This window comes from Acipenser ruthenus, chromosome 20, assembly GCF_902713425.1.
Source record: "Acipenser ruthenus chromosome 20, fAciRut3.2 maternal haplotype, whole genome shotgun sequence".
NCBI lineage: Eukaryota > Metazoa > Chordata > Actinopteri > Acipenseriformes > Acipenseridae > Acipenser > Acipenser ruthenus.
The window spans coordinates 15,093,772-15,105,386 of record NC_081208.1 but is presented as its reverse complement, the minus strand read 5'-3'; the positions used below and the strand labels follow the sequence as shown (position 1 = coordinate 15,105,386).

General features: G+C 42.3%; 1 long non-coding RNA gene across 2 annotated transcripts; it reads left to right on the top strand.

Annotated features, from left to right (window-relative positions):
• The first annotated feature begins 233 nt into the window (after positions 1-233).
• LOC131698793 (uncharacterized) lies at positions 234-4,483 on the top strand. Of its 2 annotated transcripts, none has more exons than XR_009307818.1 (4): positions 234-297; positions 1,695-1,784; positions 3,443-3,493; positions 4,223-4,483. It is a non-coding gene; the product is annotated as an uncharacterized LOC131698793 (long non-coding RNA). The 2 variants fall into 2 exon arrangements; XR_009307819.1 differs by having other exon boundaries at positions 4,212-4,483.
• Positions 4,484-11,615: the final 7,132 nt, after the last annotated feature.

Here is an 11,615-nt window from a genome sequence, read left to right as displayed (position 1 = left end):
ACATTTAAATGAATGTGGCAGGCCTGCCCCTGTAAAGAATATGGGTTTGTTTAACTTGCTCATAAATGTTTAGCTTTGGATATGGCAGGGTCGGAAGGGTAAACTCCCCTTCCTGCCTAATGGAAAGGAATGTGCAGCAGGTGGCCAGGTGTCAATTGAAGAATTGATCATCAATTAACCCTGGTGTCCTGCCTTTAAGAAGGGGCTGGAGAGCCTGCCCTTGGTTTGGTTTGGTGCTTTCTTCTACAAGCCTGGAGGTGACAGGGAAGGATCCTCATGACTGTGTGGTGAACCAGGGTGAGCTGCAGAGTATCACTGTGTGCTTAACATTTAAATGAATAAATAAAAACAATGTATACATACAGTGTAGATTGTGCATTAGGGTGTTATTGCTCTGCACTGTGCCACAAAACAGTGAGTGTCACCAGGTTTGAATGCAGTGCACTACAGTATAGAGTGTCATGTTCTCACATTGTACTCAGAGGTGTGTTGTCTTCCCCATTCAGCACTGTTCAGCTATATTAAAATGTAACTAACACAGCTCTGACCAAGACGCTGTTTCTCTGAAATGATGCTCTGTGGATTGAGGAAGTTCAAAAGCTCAGGGGGCTAAATAAAAACTTCCTGTTCTGCACAACTTAACATAGCCAGCCTTTGCAAAAAGCAAAGCACAGTTCAGCATCACACAGGGGTGCAAAAAAGGAGGCAACTACACTGCTGGTTTGTGCTGCATTCTACCAATAGCAGCCTCATCCCATTGTAGCTGCCCTATACCTGTTAGCATTGCTCCTCAGTATACAGAGCCACTGTTGTGGTGCCACTGTCTGTATTGCAGTTAAAGATTGCTATTGAAGGTTATAGCTAGAAAATGTTTGTGTCGGGTGCGTTTATTTAGTTTTCTATCAATGTGGCCCTTCTGGCATCCTCTGAATGCCTTTTCAATTTGTTATTTCATTTTAAACCGTTAAAGGCAAAATCATAACAAAACATAGAATAGTGTGTATACAGCTCTGGCCAAAAGTTTAGCATCACCGAGAATGTTTTAATTGAGACAGAATTAAAAAAACAAAACTATATGAACATAATTTAGATATTTTATTTAAAATCATATAATTAAAGAAACTGCAAAATGATATAGTAAAACTGTACCGGAATCCATAATATTTGCACAGTGTGTCATGTTAGATTTTGAAATGTTGCATTTTTCAATTTGTCAGTTTTTTAAGTATATGGAAAACTACCAAGTGGTATGTAATTCAATATGTTAACATAACATTATTCAGCAGGTTTTATTTGATTTTATGAAGCAAAATGTGTTCATTCTAAAGGCTGATGCAACACTTTTGGCCGTAGCTGTATACTGAGCAAAAAAAGTGGAGGGGCAAAATGTATAGTTCAGCTTGTATTAGGAGTCTTTTCAGAAGCAGTGGTTAAAAAAGAAAAGGGCTTTAGTTTAGTAACCCTTGTAAATAATGATCTAAGTGGAAACAGCAATATAGATTCATTGAGGACACACATTCTAGGATATTAAACAAGGAAGTTATTCAATATGTTGAAGTTAGGAGATGGAAAGCTTTTTAAAGTAACAGATTTGTTAAAGCGAGTGTTCCATGCCTCGCGCACTCCTGGAGCTGACCATGTTAAGTGGAGACAGTGTCGCTCAGCAGCGCTGACCTCACTTCCTGTGCTGGCAGGAAGCCTGTCGGAGAAGCGGTTTGTGACGGCAGTGGAGGAGAATCTGGAGCAAAGACCAGGACATCACCACCCCAGAGTCCCTGCAAGAGGTGAGGGATGACTGGCTCACCACCACCTAGTGTCTGGGCTGAGCTATTGCACTACATTCTCTAGGCCTTGTATCTTTTTGGTGTTTATTGTTATATGAATAATTATACAGAATGGCTTAAATTGGGTAGTGTTGGATTGTAATATTTGAATCAAATTTAGAAATAAATAAAATAGACATAATAAATTCAGTGACAAATGTTTCACTTAGAGTATTTCGAGTGTGTTCAATTAAAGACATCGAAATAGACATCTAGTCTGTAAGCTTTTGTTATTTAACTTATTAAGTTTGTTTTAGTATTTTTAGCAGGTAGATAAATGTCTTGGTTTTACATGAGTATCGGTGATCGTGTATTTTTGGCTGGGTTGTACTGCATTGTGAATGGAATTCTATTGCCATCTAGTGTTGTCCTATGATATTGCACTGTATTGTCAATTGAGTTCTGTGGCAATGTGGCCACGCCCTTGTGCGTAGTGTGTGTTATATGTTGTATGTTACGTGTTGCGTGTAAATGTTGGTCTGTATGGTACACGGGATATAGACGGGTCTGTGTTTCACGTGTATTTAAAAATGTTGACTTGTATTTAGGCACGAGGATGGCACAGATCACTTTCACGTGCTGGTTAAAATGTAATGTGTGGTCACGGGAGTACACTTAATTAATTCACGTGCAGATGTACCGAGACTCCAATTGAATGATTGACTAGCAATCGACTCTCGGTACAACTGCATAAAAGCAGCATGTTTTCACTCAATCGGGATTGGGTGTTTGGTGAGTATTGAACGGGAGAGAGAGGAGAACTAGTTAAATAAAAAGATAACAATTGCTATTACGTGCTGGTAGGACCAGCACGATACTTGTTTATTTAAAACTTACCATATTTGTTTGTGTGTCTGTCCGTGCACTGTCTGTTTACTGTATAGTCCGTTTTGTTTGGCTCTTTATTTTGGCGTGAAGTGCCGTGTCCTGTTTTGTGTTCTGTTTAAACCTTTTACTTTGTTAATAAACGCTGAGTGCTACCATTTGCACTCAGCTTCTCATCACCACCGTCTGTCTGTGTGTTTCTTTCTCTGGTCTGAGTTCCTCCCTGCAGCCAGCCTGTCACAGTTCTCATGCCATGTAATGGTGGATTAGAAACATAAGGAACTTTACAAAGGCCATTCAGCCCATCCTGCTTGTTTGGTTGTTCGTAGCTTATTGATCCCAGAATCTCATCAAGCAGCTTCTTGCACTCTTTCTAGAGCAGCAATATCCTTTTTGTAAAGAGGGGACCAGAACTGAACACACTATACTAGATGAGGTCTTACTAATGCATTGTAAAGTTTTAACATTACTTCCCTTGAGTTCAATTAAACATTTCTCACAATATATCTGAGCATCTTGTTGGCCTTTTTTTATAGCTTCCCCACATTGTCAAGATGAAGACATTTCTGAGTCAACATAAACTCCTAGGTCTTTTTCATAGATCCCTTTTTCAATTTCAGTATCTCCCATATGATATTTATAATGCACATTTTTATTGCCTGCATGCAGTACTTTTCTCTATTTAAATGTAATTTGCCATGTGTCTGCCCAGTTCTGAATTCTTTGGTAAAACTAAGTCAAGCTGTTGTATGTTTCGGCTGGTACCATCATTAATTTAATCCAGTGTTTCACAGGAAGTGAAATAGAAGCTGAAACAGGTGACCCAGGAAGCACTGAATCACAAGGTGAGTGTGTGACAGTCTGTCTGTGTGTGTCTACTGCAATGTTTATACTGTCTGTCTTCGTGTTTAATGTATTGTTGGTACCCTAGTGTATCTGTTTGTGCACGTAGTCTTATTTAATGCTATGTTGTTCTGACACTATGAGTGTGTGTGTGTGTGTGTGTGTGATTAGTCTTTGCCTGTATGTTTAATGTTCAGTTCTTTAGTGCTGTAACACTACTGGGGTGGAAACATCCAGGTCTTTGGTCCACCTCCCCCCAGACTAAATAAACAGAATGCTCCATGAGCGTTAGAGTGCTGTGGTTATTCACTCAGAGCTGTAAGCGACCCACTCGCCCCCTCCTACCTGGAACAGCTGCAGTACTCCATGGAGGTTCATGCTGCAGTGTCCTCTTATTCTAAAAGAGGTTCAGTGCTGCCAGAGAGAGGTGACAGTTTATCTGAGCAGCACTTTGCACCACAGGCCAGGTAAGCCACAGCAGGTGTGGTCAGAGCTGGTGTATCTTACTGGTTTGCAGCTGGTCGTGCTGGTTCAGGAGATTAGGTGCTGGTTGAGGAGCTGGTTAAACTGGTTCATTTAAATGTAATACTGTGGAGTTCTGGTTTGAACTGTTTGTTGTATGTAGCACTGTACTCCACGACTATCTGCTATAAACCCTCTCTGGGATTGTATGTACCAGCTAGGTGCCCAGTAATATTTATTTCGATTCCCAAATCTGAGCTACTCACCAGCAGTGGCTGAGATTTTCAGCAGGGACAGCACCCATTGGAGAGCACACAGCACAGCCAGGCTGACTGCAGGAACAGCACCCATTGGAGAACACACAGCCAGGCTGACTGCAGGGACAGCACCCATTGGAGAGCACACAGCACAGCCAGGCTGACTGCAGGGACAGCACCCATTGGAGAACACACAGCCAGGCTGACTGCAGGGACAGCACCCATTGGAGAGCACACAGCACAGCCAGGATGACTGCAGGAACAGCACCCATTGGAGAACACACAGCCAGGCTGACTGCAGGGACAGCACCCATTGGAGAACACACAGCCAGGCTGACTGCAGGGACAGCACCCATTGGAGAGCACACAGCACAGCCAAGCTGACTGCAGGAACAGCACCCATTGGAGAGCACACAGCACAGCCAGGCTGAACCCCTACAAAATGCAGTGCCGATGGGTCTACAGAGTTAAATAAAAATACAATAAAAAATAATTAACTCATATAATATACAAAGCAATAGTTTAATCAACCTGCTGAAGAATATTGTACTAGTAAGACATTGCACTGAAACCTGCATCTCATAATCTTGTTCAATTTGACTCCACAATCTGGCTGAATATTTGTCACATTTTTCCAGAGTTTGGCCTTTTGTGTGTGCACTCTGCTTTATCAGTAACAATGCAAGCTTTCTGGCTTGTAAACTAAACAGACAGCCAGCCATTCACCTGCTGCTCCCTGCAGCAGCAGGAGGGTATGATAGGAACGCTGTATATACAGGGAGCTCTGCTTCAGCTCAGGGAAGAAAAACACAAATGGAAACAAAGGAAAGAGCTAACAGGAACTTCTCATGTGTTTACATCTTTGGTGTTTTTCACACGGATAACATTTTACAAGAAAACCTATAATGCACATTTTATCAATACAGGCTTGTGAGGTAACAACCTTAAATATGGGGAAAAACAGAAGGCTGCATATTTAATACAGTGCCTACAGCTCCCATCATGCTCTGCCCCAGCAGTACCAGTGAGGGATGATGGGAGCTGTAGTCAGAATGGAGTGAGCCACAATATTGAAGATCTATAAAAATGATCATTGTCTCCCTTATAAAAGTGTGTGGTACACCAGGGTAAAAGCACAGCACAATATAAAGCATGTTTAAAAGCACAGCACAATCATGGTAAAGCACAGAGATGTTTTGTAAAGTGTTGTAAAGGCAATGGCTAACCAGCACAAGCCTGCTAAAGCACAGGATGCTGTAAGATGACTGTACATTTACCAGGGTGAATTTTTAGAATGAGTATTAGTGCAGGGATATAAAATGATAATACTAATCTGCTGAAGTAGTTGTTTCAGTGGGTCGCTCTATTGTAGCTCAGAGCAGAGCCCTCGGATACAGTTTCGAAATGTCTGGATTGTGAGATTCTTAATGTTTGTTCCGTTTCTGAACAAACAATGCAATTATGTTCTCAAAGCCAGACTTCATTCAGTATAAACCACCACCAGCTCATTGTTATCTCTGCTTTTTCATAATGTGCGAATCAAACGGTTAATATGGTAATGTTGGGGGATGACCTGCATGCTTGTCTATCTGAACTGAGTTTCTTCTATTCTTTCTCGTCTCTCTTTGTGCTTCAGTGACGTTAGTTTCTTTTTTCCTGATTGTCCTGTGTGGCAGGGCAGAGGAGAAGCCCTGAGCATTGTTAGAGGGGGCGGGGCAAAGCCCTGCCTGGAAATCATGTATTGGGTTGTGTTTATGTAGCACGGGTGAATGTGCTGGCAAAAGGGATTTTGTGTTTGTGGCACAGGGGCAGCTTAGTTACTATTGCAACAGTAAGGTTTGACTACATCACCTCTTAATTTACCAGGAGCAAGAGAAGCTCCGATATACTACTAATCAAAATAATAAGTTCCCCACTCAAATTCCTTCAATTAAATGAACACCAAGGAGGCAGGTATTAAAGCACAAAAATTGATTTTATTAACAAATAAAGAATTAAAAAGACAGAAGACAATGATTGTTGTAGCCAGGCACTGGTAGTACTGCTTATATCCACTAGAAAAGAGAGGTCGTAAATAATAGCAAGAAAACACACAGAGTAATACAATGGTACAAATCAAAATGGTCCCGGTGCCCTTGACAGCAGTAGCGCCCGGTAAACCTAAATAAAGAAACAAAACCACACAAGAACACAAAATCAGTGAAAAATAATAAACCAATCAATTTCAGTGCATCAACATAATAAAAAACACAATCAATACTATCGTACTCCAAGTAAATAACAAAATCAAATCACACACACACGCACACACTATGGTGATCCCGGGAACGCAAAGTACTGCAAAGGACCACCGGGAGCCAAAGGGAATAGCAAAATACTGATTTGCGTGGATTTTAAATAGCAGCCGATAATGACGTTATACTGCCAAAAAATGTACTACACACCTAGCATACACACAAAAACAAACTAGAAAAAAGAGGCACTGTTTCCCTAAACCACTCACCTATCGTGGCCAACTTCTACTGTTATTAACATAAACCCTTCAGAACAAGTTCTAACAGTAGTAAATACCCAAAACTGGGCTCTCACACGGGGAAACAGTGGCCTTAAATATAAACCAATAGTAAACTAGAAATAAACAAAACGATCACAATAGAAAAGAAACGGTGTAAAGAAACAGTGATTGACACTAAAAACCTACAAAAGAAAATTAGTATCAACCACTTACAATCAAAAGCCAACAAAATATCAATTTAAAATAAAACCATTCCACGTCTGTCCTGTTCAGTAACTACAGTAACGGCTACATCCAAATAAAGAACACATCGACCCAAAAGAAAAGCTTATCCACACAGCTGCAGTGAGTGGCTTTTATTTAGTCCAAGACTGTTCATTGACTAGCCGTCATTATCACTCAATTACCTACAGGTGCGTACAATTCTAGTCCCTCCCGCTACAGCTTTATTTAAAAGACGAGTGTTTTGTTTATTATTGGTTTGACTGTGGTCTGGCACAGGCGGTGTTAGCAGCTCGCCTCTGACAGACAGCTCATGAGAATGCGTGGTCAGCAGTCAGTGATTATTGACAAATTGACTGCCGTGCAAACTAAAACTCTCGTGCAAAATGTGTCTGCCTCCAAATTAATTAATTTGGGTGTTGATTCGGAGATGGCCTCGAGTATATGAACCTGTCTGTTTCTGTGTTCAGGGTGGGTGTTTGAGAGGAGGAACGAGAGTGAGACGGGAGAAAATCGAAAGTAAAAATAAAACTCGAGTACTACAGGATCAGTGAAGGCGACTGCCCAGCCTGACCTAGGTATCGTTTTGTTTTGTTTTAAATATTTATTTTTGCTCCGAGTTGTTTTTGTTTAATTTTATTTTTAAATAAATACGCGCGCACCAGCTCATTCACCAGAGTACCTGCCTGTCTGTGTGTCAGCTTTCTGACTTTTCAGACTCACTCTGACAGCAGTAATGAAGCACACTGGCTGTCAGAGTGGAAGGGGAAGGTGATTTTAAGTCACAGTTCTAACGTGAGTGCTGGGGTGGTAGTTTTATTTTCACCGGGGCTGGGAGCAGAGATTGTTTCTGTGGAGGAGGTCATGCAAGGGAGGCTTTAAATGTTTAAATGAAATTAAATTGGGGGTTTATTGATCTTTGTAGTATTTATGCTCCTAATATGGGCAAAGAACAGATTTTATTTTTTAAAAGTCTTATTCAGATTTTAGGAAACTGTGATCCAGAACATTTTATATTGGCGGGTGTGGATTTGAATTGTACTTTAGATTTTAATTTACACAGAAATCATGATGAACCCAATCCCCAATCCGTCAGAGAGCTGGCTGGCGTGCTGACAAAATTCAATCTAGCTGATGTCTGGAGGAACTTGCACAACACCTCTAAACAGTACGCTTGGATTAAAATAAGTAATGGTGACATATCTGGAGCACGGCTGGACCGTGTATACACTCAAAAGCACCGCCTCAATAGAATCATTAACAGCAGTATTCACCCCACGTCCCTGTCTGATCATCACTTCATCACCAGTTTTCTGCTTACCCACCGCACAGCACACTAAATCTTACTGGCACTTTAATATTAAACTATTACAAGACACTCAGTTCACAGATATTTTTACAATGTTCTGGGACAACTGGAGAAGAGAGAAGAGGCGTTTCTCCAGTTTGAGGCAGTGGTGGGATGTGGGGAAAACTCAAATTAAGATTTTCTGCCAGTAATATACCAGAACGTCACTAGACAAATGAATGCAGCGGTCAGCCAGTTAGAGATTGGGATTTTAGAGATTGAGAGAGCGCTGGGTGGCCAGAGCATGGAGGGAATATATTGCAGCCTGAAAAAGAGGAAACCGCTCCTGATTAAGGGGTCACTGGTGAGAGCAAGATTCATTGAACTAAGAGACATGGACACCCCCACAGCCATCTTCAGCTTGGAGAAGAAGGTATCTGAACACAAGCAGATGCTGTTACTGAGGCTGCCCGGGGGAGAGAGGTCTCCAGCCCTGTGGAGCTTCGTAGGGTCGCAGTGGACTTTTACTCCGAGCTGTATCAGGCTGAGAAGTGCGACCAGGAGTAGACGGAGTGGCTATTGAAGGGTCTCCATAGCCGGAGTGAGGGGGAGCGCTGCGGCCTGGACACGCCTGTCTCATTTGGGGAGCTCACGACCGCCGTCACACAGTTCTCCAACAATACAAAACCTGGGCTGGACGGGCTTCCGGCTGAGTTTTATAAACACTTTTGGAAATGTCTGGGAAGTGATCTGCACAGGTGCTGAAGGAGTGTGTGGTGGAGGGAGAGCTACCCCTGAGCTGCCGCAGGGCAGTACTGACTTTGTTACCCAAAAAAGGAGGCCTCTCTGAGCCGAAGAACTGGTGCCCTATGTCGCTGTTGTGCTGCGATTATAAAATTCCTTTCAAAGCTCTGGCCAGCTGTCTTGGAGAATGCTTGAGCGCCATGGTGCACAGAGACCAGATGTACTGTGTGCAGGGGCGCTAGATTTTGGGCTGATGTCACTTGACCAGGAGAAGGCTATCGACAGGGTGGACCATGGCTTTTTATTCCGCACCCTGGAGGTGTTTGGTATTGGTCCTGTTTTTATGTCTTACATCAAAATTGTATACTCTGATATTTTTAGCTTTAAGATTAATAGCAGTCTAAGCCAGCCTTTCCCAGTGGAGAGAGGGATCAGACAGGGCTGCTTTCTGTCAGGGATGCTTTACTCGCTATCCATTGAACCGCTGCCTCACCGGCTGAGGGAGTGTCTTGCTGGCTTGGCCATGCCTGCCCTCCCCTCCACCCAGCCTGTCTGTCTCTCAGCGTACGCCGATGAGCTTAATGTTTCTGTGACCACTGATAGAAACGTGATGGTGCTGGAGTCCTGCATGTGGTGCTTTAAAAGAGCTTCCTCAGCGCAGGTGAACTGGGCCAAGAGTGGGGCATTCCTGGCAGGGAGCTGGCTGGGAAGGCTGGCTGGGAAGAACTGGGAGAGTGTTTTGGTGAAGGTGGCAGGGAGATTACAGAGCTGGTAATGGCTGCTGAACTGCCTGCCCTTCAGGAGGAGGGTCCTTGTGATTAATAACTTGGTGGCATCCATGCTGTGTCTGAACCCTCCCTCAGGGCTGCTGAAGCAGAATTTCTTTTGGAATGGAAACCATTGGTTGAGGCCAGCAGTGCTGTACCTGCAGTGGTGCGTCCTGCATGGCATCATGTCCACGAATCGCTAGCTGAGTCGAGTTGACCCAGGTGTGGGGGAGCAGTGTCCCTTCAGCCCCACCGTGGAAACAGTGTTTCACAGACTGCCCACGACTCCGGCCTGCTGACGGACCTCAGGGTGCTTTTTACTAAAGCGCTGTTCATTTTTAGTATTAAATATTCTTACATATGCCGCTATCGGTGTGCCCTGGTCAACTTTCTTCAATGTCAAGCGAAGCTAACCATTTTGAAATCCCACAAGAACAGAATGTCCTGCACTGGTATAGATGATACTTTGTGTGTTTTTAGAGTCCTGGTTGCAACCAGAATAAAAGCTGATTTATTTTATTACAGTATGGTTCAAGATGTGGGTGCATTGAGGAGGGAGTGTGTGTGGTGGGTGAAGATGGCAATTTCATTTTAAATTTTTCAAATGATCTATCACTGTTGCTGCTGTCTGTGTTTTAGTCATTGTTGCTGCTGTTTTATGGTGTAGAATGTTTTTTTTCTGTTTCTGTAAACAATTTTTTTTTTTAGTGTTTTCAATAAAAGGATTTTTTAAATTCTCTTTCTCTCTCTCTCTCTCTCTCTCTCTCTCATCCAGTCTGTTGATGATGATGGGATTGTATAGAATTCACAACTCACCCTTTGAAGAGTCTTCTTTGAGAGGACAGTATTTATCCAAGATTGATGACTTCACAGAAAGCTCAGTATTGTTCTTTTTCAATGCTGAATTTTCTTTTTGGATTCTGCTATAGTTACTCTGCAGCTCAGAATGAGTTTCATTGAGCCTGCTATAGTTACTCTGCAGATTAGCATGAGATCCAGAGAGCTTGCTATAGTTACTCTGCAGCTCAGAATGATTCTTGTTGAGGTTGCTGTAGTCACTCCTCAAGTCCTGGAGCTGACTCAGTAATGATGAATAATTTGTGGACAGGCTGGTGTATTTCTCAGGGTCTTCTTTAGTTCTGAAATCTAAAAAAATCAAACAAAGAAATAGACAAGCAAGAATTACAGTTTTGTTCAGTTGAATGCACTCAACCAGCTTGTTCTGTACATGTTTAAAGCTGATTAATCAGTTCAGTAAATCTGACTCATGCTTCACATACTGGTCATGGGAAACTGGTATCTGAATGCTCTTTTCACAAGTCCATTTATGTGAATACAAGTTTCATATTCATGACACATTCCTTGAGTTTCATTGAAGAAGCCAACATCAGTTTAGAACAGTTTCATGGACTTTAAAATGTACTGAATCAACAAAAGGAGAATAAAACTGAATATCAAGCTTTATTTAATTAATCAACTTGGACTTTTAGAAAACAAAACTTTTGATCAGTTGTTTGTGAAATGGTCCCATTGTGAGGTGATGATTAAGTTTGAGAATACCACACAAGACAGCACAGGATGAGGAGGACCAGTGCAGGCTGTCTGTATGAAGAGGCTTTGCCAGCAGCACTCACAGGCGGGGTGGGGTCTGAGGAGAGAGAACACAGCTCAGGATACAGTACACAGTATACTAAAGAAACTTTCTGGAGTTCTAACTTCAAACACTCGGTCACAAGATACACTGCGATATAGAAAAGACTTTATGAAATCCTTGCCAGTCTCACAGCAGAAATCCATGTTTGTTTCTGTAGGACAAAGATACTTGTTCAGAGAGTGAGGTGCCCATACAGTTGTCACTAAACAAGTGTG